At 41.0% G+C, this 14,625-nt stretch overlaps 1 protein-coding gene across 2 annotated transcripts in view; it reads left to right on the top strand.

The window, feature by feature from the left end:
* pik3cb (phosphatidylinositol-4,5-bisphosphate 3-kinase, catalytic subunit beta) overlaps window positions 1–14,625 on the top strand; it is a 47,356-nt gene that overhangs the window by 4,472 nt on the left and 28,259 nt on the right. Inside the window, exons 1-2 of one of the 2 annotated variants that reach the window (XM_019861497.1) lie at window positions 6,179–6,236; window positions 13,086–13,165. The gene's annotated coding sequence lies outside the window, so the exon portion shown is untranslated. Of the gene's footprint in view, window positions 1–6,178; window positions 6,237–13,085; window positions 13,166–14,625 lie in introns of those variants that run through there. The other variant, XM_019861496.1, reaches the window with a different exon arrangement.

The raw sequence follows: 14,625 nt of genomic DNA, 5'->3' as shown, positions 1-14,625 counted from the left end.
CCCCCCCCCATCTGTTCTTCTCCAGCTCTGTGTTCAACCCTTCAGGTGTTTTTGGCGGGTCTTGGCTATAAATGTGTAACGATACTCCAAATATGCTGTATATGAACAACACAACTGGGACTCCACGCCACCGTAACTACGGTAATTTCAGGACCGTTGTGCGAACTTGAATCGAAGCCACACCCACAATATTGTAAAAAGAAGAAAAAAAAGAAAAGCATTTAGGCCACATTCGCCTTTTAAGTTGCTCAAAGCATTTTCTTCTCTACTTCCAGGGGTGACCAACTTCTTTTGACAAAAAGATGTACTTTTCAAACAAAGTACATCTTTGTGCACGCACGCACGCATGCACACACGCATGCCATAATGATCAACAGCCATAACGGACTCTAAAATGAACGAACCGGAAAAATAAATAGTTACGAGAGTTTGAGAAAAGGAAATCACAGCCAACCTTCAGGGGAGACCTGACGCAGAGGTAGGGATGCACGTTTGTAGTGTGTTAAGAGCAGAAACATCATAATCGTAGCTTGCATGTACCATGCTAAAATGCCACTTCTGGCTCTGCAGATTCCCTTTATTTGCCAATGCTAATCGGTGCATTGCGGGTCAAACATACTTTGAATGAGAATGCACAAAAAATAGAGTAAAGTCAACGTTATTGTCAAATGTGCTCTATGAGCATCATACAGTACAGATGAAATTTCTTTCCTCTCAACCACAGGAGAGAGAGGAGCCGCTGTGGGTTCCCTCACAGTTAACAGAACAGTCAACAGAACAGTTAAAAAAAATGACAAAGTAAAACAAACAACACTGAAACCACAGACAGTCTTGCAATCTTAACCACTTTTTCTGCATACACCTTGTTGATTGAAGCACTTCTCGATGAAAGAGGAGAGAATCAAAGTGTCCTTTCACCAGTGGATCAAAGACGTCATGCTGAAATGTGCACAGGTCTGCTACAAGCTAAATTTGAAAGCAAACAAAATGCTGTAGCATCCATTGACGAAAAGAGATTGGTTCACATCTCCTGTCCCATGTAATCCGCTCCAATTCCAAACAGTGACTCCCAGTTCCACATACACATCTGCGCTCTGCGCTCACGCTTCTTTCTCCTTATCGTCGGCTCCACAAGCCATCCATCCATCCAGTCGCAGACTGTCCAACAGCGCCTTCATCTCCGCTGAACAAAACGGGGCTGTGAAAAACGCTGCCCATTACAGGCGCAAAAAACACAAGCGCTGTCCAGCACCGGCAGTCAAACGGCGCCGACATTCCTCCCAATCAAAATCAGTGTTGGTACACGCGTGCTGCCGAGAAGGCGCAACCACCAAGCACAGATTCTTCTCCTTTGACGAATATCGAGGCCAAAAAATTCTGGAAACAATTCACATCAGGTCCACATGACGTAACAACAAACACCAGGTGACAAAACAGCAAAAAAAAAAAAACAACAAAAAAAGCAAGAGCACTTGCCGACGGCTGCCTACTCGGGCGCCATCTTTGGAAAAAAAAAGATATCTCTTAGGTTCTCATCGCTAGCTGCTATTGCGGACTGCTGACTGCAGAGAATTTGCCCAAATGTGACTTGTATCAGCCAATTCCTGCCTGCTTTATTTTACTAAGGAAACCATAGCCATAGTAAATATTCAGCACCGACAAGCTACATACAGTCAAACCTCGGTTTTCGTGCGTCTCTGTTCTCGACCAAATCGGTTTTCGACCAAAGATTTCGAGTCGAGTTTTTTATGCCTCAGATTACGACCGAAAATCGGTTCTCGACCAAACTGAGTGCACTTGAATGCGCCACTTGACTCCTCTCGCCTTGCTTACACGAGGAAGTGACGCTTCCTCAGGTAGACGAGGAAGTGACGCTTCCTCGGGTAGACGAGAAAGTGACGCTTTCTCGTGCAGCGTTCCATTGTGAGCAGACATGTTCAATAAAGATTTTTTTTTTTACCAAGAGCGTGGTTTCGGTTTTCGAACAGCCTTCTGGAATGGATTATAGTCGAAAACCGAGGTATGACTGACTGTGGATTATGGTCGAAAACCGAGGTATGACTGTATTGCAGTTTTTTTCAAACTTTTTTGAGCCAAGGCACACTTCTTTCATTGAAAAAAATCTCGTGGCACAGCACTAGCTGAAAATGTGGAAAAAAAACACCGCTTATTTTAACAATTAACGTGTTATATTGTTACTATAACTGTTTTTAACATTGAAGAATGACGTTATAACAGCTTGAAGTGGAATCAAATGAACACAAAGAAAAACTTATTTTATAATCTTTCATATTTATTGTTTCAAGGTCGTCCTGCATTCATGCGTCACTTATTTGCTTGTCTCTCGTCTAAACACAAGGCAATTGGCTAGCTGTTGCTGCTCCCTAGCGGTATTGGAGGGTAGTACATGATTATTGTTGCTGCTCCCTAGCGGTATTGGAGGGTAGTACACGATAGAGCGCACAGGCATACAAATTGGATATTTTCCCGCGGCACACCTGACAATGTCTCACGGCACACTGGTGTGCTGTGGCACAGGTTTTGCAAAACATTGCTGTATTGGATTTCATTACACGTATAAAAGCTACATTGTAAACCGTTCTCTTAAATGTCATCATGCAAATGCACTTATTGAGTTGTGAGCTGACCTGAATCCCCTTTTCACATCAAGGATAAGGGTTAGGGTTGAATTACAACACTTTTACCCTTCGCTACACCGTACAGTATTTTGGCTCATGTTGGCACGTGCAACCTATTCTTGCTTTAAATTTTAGCGGGAGGGTTAGGTACCCTTTGAATGAAATCTAATGGCAGTAAACGTATTGCATATGTCCTCTATTTAAAAAGTATCTATTAATCCTGTTCATGATCACGGGAAGCCGCAGCCCATCCGAGCAGACTGGGCGAAGAGGCAGGCTACACCACGGCAATCGCCAGTCAATTGCAGGGCACAACTTCACTATAGGAGCAAGTAGAGCTATTAGTGGCCAAGGACCTTCAGTCACTCATCTGCAGAGCGTACCTGGCGTCTGATTCAGAGGAGCCTGTTATTTGTACAAATTCTTGTGTGGAGGATGGAGATTGACCCTTCTTTTGTGTCATAATGGAAGTGGAATGTGGAACTGGCTTGTATTTGCAGTTTGTTTGAGTGTGGTGTTTTACCAATCAATAATACGGTACAAGTTAGAGGCGGAAGTAAATTAATTCTCACAGTCTCTTGTCAGGTGCACCTGCCTGAAAAGCGTGGCCTCAGCACATCTTGGGGAAACCATGCAGTTGTTTTATTTGAGTTTTTGTTCTTTTTCAACCCATTGCTCATGGCTTGAGTCATCCCCCAAAAATGCAACTGGGGAATTCAATGGCACCATCCTGCTGCATGTGTCATGCTATGTGACACTATTTACAAAGATCACCTCCTCGGCCTGTCAGTAGCCAATATTTTTACTAGGCAACCTTTTTGAAACTGAGGGCTCCTTCTTGTGTATTGATTAATGCGAAGGGCTATTAGTTTGACAGACACTTCTGAGGCTGTTTCAGGTTCGAACAACATTTCACTTACATGTAAAATAGATGTTTATAAATATACTGTTTTGGTTCGTAATGTCAGAAAATAGGGGAAACATATTGATCATTCTTTTCCGTAGTAAAATCAGATGTTTGCAAATGTCTAATTTTTGGCACTACATGTGTTAATCATAGATTAATGTATTGATTATTTTTTTTTCGATTAATCGCGGAATCGGATTTTAATAATGTCTTTTAACTTCCATTCCTTTATTCAATAACAGGTCATTATTTCAAATTGAGAGTGCAGAAAATGCACAAACAGATTGTGATGTAGTTGATTGATTGAGTTAAAAATGTTAAGCGTTGTTTTTCAAAGTAAAAGTAAATGTTTTATTTTGATTCAACAAAAGTCTGTTTTCATGGACACCAGAAATTGGGGAATACTGACTGTAGAGAAGTACTCAATCAATTATCTTTCTTAAACTACAGTATATGAAATAAATCTGTATGTATGTAAAAATCCTAACATTTAATAGTTACCAGCTTTGAAAAAAAAAGGCAGCATAAAACGATGTACAACTTGCAACACTATGCCCATGGATCGCCCTTGTGAGGATAAGGCAGATCAGAAAATGGATGGATGGATGGAAGCTGACTATGTTGTACAAGTCCCGCTGCCCATAGACGGTATGGTGATTTTGTCTGAAATTATTTGTCCGCCTTTCACCTGGCGTGAATGTGGCAAGTCGGTTCTCAAAGCCATTTGGCTCCGATGTAGCTGTGCAAATTCAAACATAACAAGTTACTCTCAATCTTCACTTTATAGAAAACTACAGTTTGTCAAATAAAACAACTTTTGATCAGTGTCATAACCCCCCAACCACCCCCCCTGGCCCAAAAAGGGGTGCGACCAAATCATAAGCTTGTGCCAGCAGTGCTACTAGTAAAAAAAAAAAAAAAAAAATCTGTGTAGAGACCTGACACACAAATGCGCACACCCATTTTCTATGATCGAGAGACAGCATCTTATAGAAGCCTTAAATGGGACTTGCTCTTTGTTCAGCTTCATCTTTCATTATCCATTTTTAGCTGCTTTTGACAGGCAGCTCAAAGTGAGTAGCGTGTGAGTGCGACTGTGTGTCATCTGGCACGTGCTCCTCAGCTGCTGTAAATTAGCTACCTTTGCAACTGCCTTGCTGAGCAAAGGTCTCACTGAGCACTTGTGGATCACTCCCGCCCACTCCAGATCACACAAAGACTCAACTTCCCAGCCATAATAACTATCATTTACATAGATGGGCACGCAGTGACATTCTACATCTGTCTGAAGTCAGGCATGAGTAATCATATATCCTTTAACCTCTTTTCCACAACACAGTATTTACACAAACTGCACAATGATTTCTTGTACCTGGGCAGTATGGGTGACGTGAAACAGTGATTGTTCGCTTACTGCTCAAGTATTACAATGTCCTCCTGTCTGTTTGCTCAAATACAGCTCTGGGAAGTTTTCGTTGCAATGCATGCTATAAAGTCATGTCGATGTGTTGTTACACTGGGGAACAATGTGGAACAAAAAAAAAATAATTCTGTTGAGTTAGACTTTTATGCTGATGAAAACTTGTTTATTATGATTGAACTTATTTGTGCAGTCATAATTGAGGCAGTGCAGTGAGAGGTGTGTGCAGCTCCCAGTAGGTCAGTACTATAAATTCAGAGGATTCGTGCTCACTTTTCTGTTAGTTTTAATATCATTTTGGGTGGAGTAAATCACATGATTCACTGAGTACAATGTTGTAAATGGATACGGCACATAAAGCGAACAGGCAATTGGCCGATGATTTTTACTGACGTTGGAAGGGCTACGACTGTATGATTTAATCGGCAGGCCAATTAATCGGTCAGGCCCACATCCAGATGAATTTTGTTTTTCTTTACTTTGAATGGAGCGCTGTTTGATATTTTGGCGCTTTGACATTCCACTAATCTTATTTACTACATAGTTTTTGCTTGGGTAATTTCTATTTCAAAGTGTGCCTGACTCTTAAGCCGATAAACACACCATACATAAAGTCAGCTCAGCTTTATTCGCCCCGAGTGTTTAGCCTCATTTGAACTGAGCACTACAGTTCAGTTTGGTGAATCATGTTTTTGGTATGTGGTAGGAACCTGGAGAAAATGCACGCAAACATGGGGAGAACATGCAAACTCGACATGGGATTTAAAGCTCGGATTCAAATCTCCAAACAAAAGTGGCATTTGAAAAACAATATTGTTGATGATTCAAGACTGCGTTTATTGTTCACCTACTGTGTTGTGGCTCTTCCCTTTGTTGGCCAATTAGACTATAAAATTCATTCATTTTCCGATCTGCTAATCGTCACAAGTGTCGTGGGGGGTACTGGAGCCTATCCCAGCTGTCTTCAGGTAGTAGGTGGGGGACACACTGAACCGGTTGCCAGCCAATTGCACGGCACACAGAGACGAACAACCATCCATGCTCACACTCACACCTAGGGACAATTTAGAGTGTTCAATCAGCCTGTTTTTGGAATGTGGGAGGAAACCGGAGTACCCGGATAAAACCCCCGCAGGTCCAGGGAGAACATGCACACTCCACACAGGGAGGCCGGAGCTGGAATTGAACCCGGTACCTCTGCACTGTGAGGTCGACACACTAACCACTGGACCACCGGGCCACGACTCTTAAAATTACACTCTCTAATACGGTATGCTGTATTTGACTTAGTGTTTATTGTATTATGGTGGTGATCACAGGAAGCACACACAGTGACATACATGTGAATATTGAGTGACTCCCAATATCCAGAGAACACATTATAGCTCAGGTGCTTTTGCTCAAGGGCACAATGTTACGAAATGCAAGTGAGTGACTTCTCTTTTGGTCTACTTCTACAGGTAGACCACACTGCACTCTTGTCGGTCAGACACATTTATTCAATCACGTAGCCATCTTTGTACTTGATGGGTGGATGGATGCATGGATATTTTATTCATCCACAAGGAAAGTTCACTGACAGATGACTTGCTTTACTGGCTTTACAGCCCCATTGTTATTACACTTGTGTGGATATGAAATTTGTAGATGTTGCAAGAGTACAAAGATTCAAAACAAGAAGTTCCCTGCAGAGATTGACTTTTGTAACTGTTTGGGGCACCCAAAAATGTTGAAAATGAAACCTCTCGCCCCTTAAGCTCGACAATACATGTGAGAATCACAAAGTTGAGAAAGAAGGGTCAAAACAATCCAGTGACTAATCAACATTGGCAGTGGGACTCCAAATAGAGGCCGTATTGCAAGACAAAAAGTGTTTTTGTGGAATCCTGTGCATGAGAGACTTGGATGATGATGAGTCTTTGAATCATTTTAGGGTTCAGCATTCCTAACATTCCTTCTCCTGAAGATAGGTGAAGAAAGGAAGCGTGTGTGCATGATTGGGGGTGGAAGGGCAGAAGTCACATCAAACACTGGTCCCTGTCGTAGTGACTGCGCAATGATAAGGGGACGTAGTATTTCTCAGACCAGAGGACACCAGTCCGGTCGTAGAGGGCCGCTTTCCTGCTTGTTTTGCATCTCTTCCTGTTGCAACACACCAGATTCAAAAGATCAGAATTGCTAACAGCTTTCTGCAAAGCTTACTGATAAGTTTGAATCGGGTGCGTTGGAGGTGGGAAAAATCTAAAACCGAGTTGGTGACCCCGGTCTTCGACTTGAGGGACAGAGCAAAGTGTTGCAGTCATGTCATTCCTTTTGCGTCAGAACTACCAAATGACGCACACATGATGACCACCTAACACTTTTGTGTTGCTGGGAGCTATTTTCCTTGTGTTGTAGATACTCAAGCTAAGCATCACTTCATTTTAGTGGGGTTTGCCGTAGTACTTCAATATAATGTTGCAATCAATTGGACTCATATGCTGGTGTGAAGATAAGATACGTGTCGATTGAACCCATGATTAAGTCTGCCTAAAACCTCAGACGCTGGTGTGGTGTGGTGTCATAGAAAAAACTTGTCTCTTTCGCAAAATTCTTAAAGTTAAAAGAAGCATCAACCCACTTTTGATATGTGATGCTTTCATTGCGTCGTTTGAAAGAGTTAAACATTTTGCCCGAGATTTTATCACTGTGTAAAACAACTCACTTCCTGGCCAACCCAAGTGTGGTTACACTGTTGCTGCGTGTGCGATTAATTTCTATACTATGACTCTTAAACGCTAATAAACATTGTAGTTCTATATCGACATGTTATTTTCCTGTTAATTGTTTACCACAGTTCTTGATTTAACCACTGCATTTCACATTCCGCTAAACAAGATAGAGCATCGAAACCACAGAAGAAAAACAGGAAGTTGTCTGACTTGAGCTGGAGTAGCCGTGTTTTGTGTCATCGGTTGCACCGCCTTGCTGAATGTTGTTTTTGTACACGAGATGTGGTGGCAATAGAGACCATGGCTGATAAATATCTACATTAGGGCGGAACAATTATTTTTCCAAAGGGGCCATGTGAAAAATGTAAATGTATTTGTCGCAAGCAATGAATTCTCTGGCTTTTATAAGCTGCTACTGTGTGGTTTTTGCAGTATAAGATCTAACTGAATCAGACCTGTGCCCCCAAAATATGTGCACACTGTGGAAATAAGATGAGTGATGACTGATAAATGTAAGCGGGTAAAAATCAAAGTATTGAATATTGAATATTGAAAAATAATGTGTTGATTTCTGAGGTGGACACAAACTTGTACAGACTGTGTGTGGCATACACTGGAGCAGGGGGTGTTTACTTGAGCACCCACGGAACAGACAGATCAATAAAAATGCTACTACAAACGCAAATTCACTGCATATTTATTTTAATATACCTTTACTAGCAGCGCCAACACCATAACAAGGGTAAACAAAACTTTAATATGGTTCACTAGGGGAACAAACAGCGTTTTCCTGGCTCAAATTAAGGCAGAGGTGGTACCATCCTGACCATGCGCCATGACGTGCATGCATTCTGTTAATTCAACGGACTCAATTTCTTGTACAGGAAACATATTTTAAGTTAACAAAAAAAGACTATTATCATGTTAAAGCATTTGTTTATTAAAACTTACATAGGAGAATGATCGACTCATACCTTGTGTGGTGGGGCCGCTTTTGTTTGAGACGCTCATAGATTATTTTGAATCAGCCTTCAAGTGCTCTGTGGTCCGTGTCCCCTTGTGCTGCAATAACACGCTGAAGTATCTTTTGTTTAAAAAAAATAAAATAATAATCTGAAATTATCGATCTAAACTATATTATTTCATTATTTGAGTGTGTTTTGGTACCACCATCTTTAATATACCGGTACTTCTCCTTCTCTTCTGCTGCTTTGTGAATGGCTGTCACCTCATGTGTCCAACCTGTAGTTGGTTGATGGCTGTCTCACAAGGGAGGCTGTGGTTGCCTGTAGCTTTTTGAATAGAAAGTAAGAGCTTTTGCCACGCCAACATGCATGAAGCTGCTATGATATGAGAAGGTGTGCTTCTTCTTCGCCAAATCAGGCTATTCCTCCAATCATGACAGTGCCATTCCCAGCATGGGCCTACATGCTGACATAAATTCATTTATGCAGTATTTCATCTTCAACCCAAACATAAAGAAACTAGCAGAAATCAAGTCTTTCTAGTCATCCTGTCTTAAGTCAAGCCTGAGTCTTTAACTCTCCAGTCAAGTTTCAAGTATTTTCGTTATAGTCAAGTCAAGTCACGTGATTTCACAAGTCATCAAAGCAATGACTTTTGAGTCCAAGTCACAATGACTAAAGTCCCCAACTCTGTGCTTATTTGCAGGGAAAGTGTGGATTGTGTCTCATTGCATGCTGAAACAATTAACTATATACAAATGTAACTCACAATATTGTGATTTATATTTTTATTACCAAATGGAGGATTCCACTCCCACTAGAATATCACATTTAATCAGTTGCTTATTCTATCAGGTGACATTGAAATAACAGCGTTAATTTTACTTTCAGGACCACTGGTATTTTGTAAACTCTTAATTGTGCTTTATAAGTCAAGTTAATGCAGTCAGGGGTTGCTGCCACAATTCGTGAGTTTATTGATGATTGGTTCATGTTTTTCAGTTTTCTGTGTTTTAATCCCGCTTGTGTCACAGAAAGAGAAATAGTTCGGGAAAGGTCCAATTATGGGAGGACCAGCACAAGAGGGTCAAAGGTCACATCGACATTTTTTATTTTATTTTTTTTTCCAGGCATTATTCTGATTTGGCATGGTAAAGCATAGGGCGGCCCGGTGGCCCAGTGGTTAGCGCATTGACCTCACAGTGCAGAGGTATCGGGTTCAATTCCAGCTCCGGCCTTCCTATGTGGAGGTTGCATGTTCTCCCTGGGCCTGCGTGGGTTTTCTCCGGGTACTCCAGTTTCCTCCCACATTCCAAAAACATGGATGGCAGGCTGATTGAACATTCTAAATTGTCCCTAAGCGTGAGTGTGAGCGCAGATGGTTGTTTGTAGCGCAGATGGTTGTTTGTCTCTGGGTGCCCTGCGATTGGCTGGCAACCGGTTCAGGGTGTCCCCCGCCTACTGCTCGAAGACGGCTGGGATAGGCGACAGCACCCCCCACCCCCACCCTCGCGACCCTTGTGAGGATAAGCGAATCGGAAAATGGATAGATGGATGCATGAAGCATAAAGAAAGTACAACTCATGCCTGGATGAATCACACACATCACCGGCTATGCACTCATATTCAGTGTTTTTACAATTGAGATTTAGTAATACTCTTGTCACAAATTCATTTTCAGAAATTTCAAAACCAGAATTACGATGGCTGTATATACTGTATATATTTATATGATCTGCAAATATCACGAAACAATACAGTTGAAGACACAGCAGAAAGTGGAACTAGACACTTATTTGGTTAATATGTACTGGACACTACAAACGGGAAAAAAAGATGTTTGTTGGAGCAGTTTAATCCTATGTCTTAAATACACAGTAGCTGGTCTAAAATACCATCTGCTGAAATTCCCTCTGTTGAATAAATACAGTATCAGGCTAGATCCTCTTCTCTTCCACCTGGCCCTCCAGAAATAGCGCTTGTATTGGTCATGCTGCTGACTTTGCTGTTCAAATGTCATTGTTGATTCCTCCGGGCCCCACAACAAACATGACAATTGTGCTGCTTCTTTCTTCCGAAATGTTACATGGGAACACAGTGAATAAAAACAACAGCACAGTGTGAGGCTAAATCACATATTCTTGACTGAAAACTAGGTTTAGAAGAAGTTGAAAAAATTATAATCACAAATGTTTTAATTGAAATTGAAATCACAATTATTATAAACATGACTATTCTTTGATTTAAAAACTTAGTATTTCCAACTACCAAAACAAAACTTTAAATGTAATTTAAAGAACAACCAGAAAATAAAATTAGCAACAAGTAAAATAACATAATAAAATAAAAGTAATAAAAGAAAAAAAAAAAAATCACATTACCTACTTTTCTTGCTGTGTGCGCCTTCTAAGGGTGTGGTGCATGCATGGTGAGGTACACACCCATAAAATATTGACTAAATATGGTTTATAGAGACGTGTCAATCATTATACAGTTGAGCTCCGTTTTTCGTGTTCTAATCTAAAAAGTCAGACTAAAACGGCTAAATGAAAACAGAAGTCATTCCTCTGCATAGGAAATAATGTAAACCCAATTAATCTGTTCTAGACACCCAAAAATGACCCCACGATATATTTTATATAGAAAACTATAGTCTTGGATACATGCTGTATATTTATGAAACACTCTTTTTTGCACATGAAAGATGGTGAAAAGGGGAGAGGACTATGTGGTGTTACTTCCATCCCAACTGCATTAAGACGGGTTTGAGAGTCACTCAATCCGAGCTGCAAAAAAATTTGTCACCGAAGCGAGAGGACTGTTCGTAATTCTGTCATGTTCCTCACTTTTTTTACCGCAATGTTGGCTTATTTAGCAGTCTCACTCAATAAACAAGGGGGGAAAAAAAGCTTTGAAATGGATGAATGCATCTTTGACGTTCATTCATTTCAAAACACTCAACAAAGTTGCACGTGGGATACTCTATGGCAAGGCGTGTCAAACGCATTTTTGCCGCGGGCCACATTTTAGTTACCATTTCCCTTGGATCAAATCATATGAAGAAGTTAGGATTAACAGTTTATTCAACTATTGTTTAAGTTACTGCAATGAGGTGTTTGGCAACAAGAAAATGCTTACAATGTCTCTCTTATTTATTACATTTGAGAATGTGAAATTTTGGTCCATATTTTAGCAAGCATCATGGAAGTTGCCATGTTTGATTTGCTTTCGCCGGCCACATAAAATGATGTGGCGGGCCAGATCTGGCCCCCGGGCCTTGAGCTTGACACCTGTGCTCTATGGCTAGTAAGTGCCAGAGCAATGCGGTTTTGGTACATAAATGGAGCGAATTTAGGAAAACTGCAACATTAGTTTGAAAAAAGTTGTTAAAACTGAAACGTACGAAATCTCGGGCATGCGAAAACCGAGATTCCACTGTACAGGGTAATTTATTGTCATTGGCGGCCATTGAAGTATAATGTGAAGTTTACCCTTGAGTAAATCAATGGGAGAAAAGTCATCACATGCCAATTCAAGGTTATGTAAGTTTGAATACTGTATTTGCATTATTTATTATTTGCTTCTGATATCAGAATCAGAATCATCTTTATTGGCCAAGTATGTAAAACACACAAGGAATTTGTCTCCGGTAGGACAAGCTACCCTCGTATCATCAATAACAAGCAACTACGATAAACAAGGACATGACATAAGTATGGAAAGACATTCCGTAATGTAAGGGTACCGTTGTGTGGTAGTATCACCCAATGACAGCTGTGAGACAATGTGAAAAGTATCAAGCAGAGCTAAAGTGATCCGTGGTAGAATACAACACTATAACAATTGTGCAGTTGGTGCAGATAATCATTACACCATTTTCAAGTGACCGGTAGCAGTATTTGTAGAGCAAGTTTAAGTGTGCAATTGTACAGAAGTCCTTGAGCGCTTGAAAGTGTCTGGTGCTGTGGAATAGAGATCAGTGACAATGGTTCAAGTAAGTACACATATGGAGCTACAATGATTATTGCGGTAATGCTGTTTCACAGGGGTGTGCAAAATTGCAAAGAGCCACTATATAGGTAGATTTGGGTTACTATTTAGGGAGTTAATGGCTACAGGGAAGAAGCTGTTTGAATGTCTGCTGGATTTGGTGCGCATGGATCGGTAGTGCTTGCCTGAGGGGAGTAGCTGGAAAAGGTGGTGGGCAGGGTATGGGGGGTCCAGTAGGATTTTCCGTGGCCTTGTCTTGGTATTGTCACTGCCATCTGTTGACACTCGTAGTCATTTACTTGCATTTTGGAAATCGGTAGATGTGGATTGTTTCAGGTGTTCTGTGACAACACAGTCATGTTGGCCATTTGTCACTTGAAATATGTGTCAATAAGACTAAATCAAATTAACCCTCACCAACTCATAACTATCTTTCCTCTTCTCACCCATCAGATGCAGCTTTTCAGCCACTCTATAGAAAACCGCAGCAATCATCAGGGGCATAGAATATAAGGAACTTGGGCTAATAGCAGGTAAGACGTGCCAGATGTGTGCATCTACATTACCTATTGTGATACTGCCACTTTCTGCATGTGAAAGTGCTAAAAGAGGTACTGACTTTGCTTGATTCCACAGAAAAGACTTTGCCCTGACAGGCAGAGAATGCGTGCAAGGTGGCACATGCTTATTCCGAGCTCAGACTACATGATTGCGATTTGCAAATTCTATTGGAAATGGTTACAACAAAAGACCATTATAACGTAGATTTGTTTCGTTATAACGAGGTTCGACTGGATATATTTCCAAACTTGCTGTTGGATGAACCCTTTCACCAAGACTGGCCACATGCAAAGAGCAGCACAGCACAATCTTATCGCCATATTTGCCTAGTGTTATAAGTATAAGATACACACACACAAATATCTTTTTTTTTTTGGCTCAAATGGACCAACATGACCAAGAAGTTGATCAGTCATTTTTTTTAAATTTTCTAAATATCAGCAAGAAGCCATACAACCCTGCAACACAATTCTAAGAAAGCACGCCCCTCAGTGCGTTATTATTTGGGTGGTTTTCTTTCCTCTTTTTTTTTTTTTCCATCTTGTGACCAGAATATGACAGGGGTTGCACATAATTACACATGGTGTATAAGACATGCTTTAGAACGGGCGGTTTGCGTGAGTGTTTGTTGTCTCGAGCAGTCATGACAGATAGATCGTTTTGTAATGTTGCTGCATACTCCCAGCAACCCAGTCACCTCTAGCAGGAAAAGTCAGCCCTTTCTGAGCTTGTGTACATCTGTGTGTGTGTGTGTGTGTGTGTGTGTGTGTGTGTGTGTGTGTGTGTGTGTGTGTGTGTGTGTGTGTGTGTGTGTGTGTGTGTCATTCATTAGCCATGTGGGGCCCTTTGTCTCGAACTGAGATGAATGGTGGTTTAGCAAGATGCTGAGAGACCAATACTGAAAACTTAGCGCAGTGTTTGGAAGCTGCCCCCAATTCAATGCGCCGATTTAGTGTGATTTTTATCTGTCCCATCCTTTCACTGTGACATGGCATGACCAATGGTTGATATTCAGTTGAAACTGGAATTACATTTACAGTATGGTTTAACCTATTTTTAACCTTCCTATTTTTAAGTACCCGATTGTTGTTTGTCTTTTCTTTTGTTGGTACTATTTTTTTTTCCATGTCCGTGTGTCTTGCATCTCTGATGTGGTTATCAATCATATCTAACGATGCTTCTCTGCACTGGTGGTGATGCTGACAAAGCACTTTTGATGATGTGCACATATTCCCAGCAGTCCCATTACCGTGATACAACCACCACAAATGATTTATTTATCCTTCAATGGCCAAAGCCAATAACCTGAGTTTAAACCGAGTAGAGATTTGATTTTAGTTGTCAAAAACAAGCCTTTAGAAAGACAGACTCCAAAGCAACATGCAGTAGCCGAAGGCAGCGCCAAGAAGGAAATGGGTGAAAACCAAGGGCT

Source organism: Hippocampus comes, unplaced genomic scaffold, assembly GCF_001891065.2.
Source record: "Hippocampus comes isolate QL1 unplaced genomic scaffold, H_comes_QL1_v1.1 scaffold122, whole genome shotgun sequence".
NCBI lineage: Eukaryota > Metazoa > Chordata > Actinopteri > Syngnathiformes > Syngnathidae > Hippocampus > Hippocampus comes.
This window is presented reverse-complemented; position numbering and strand designations above follow the sequence as displayed.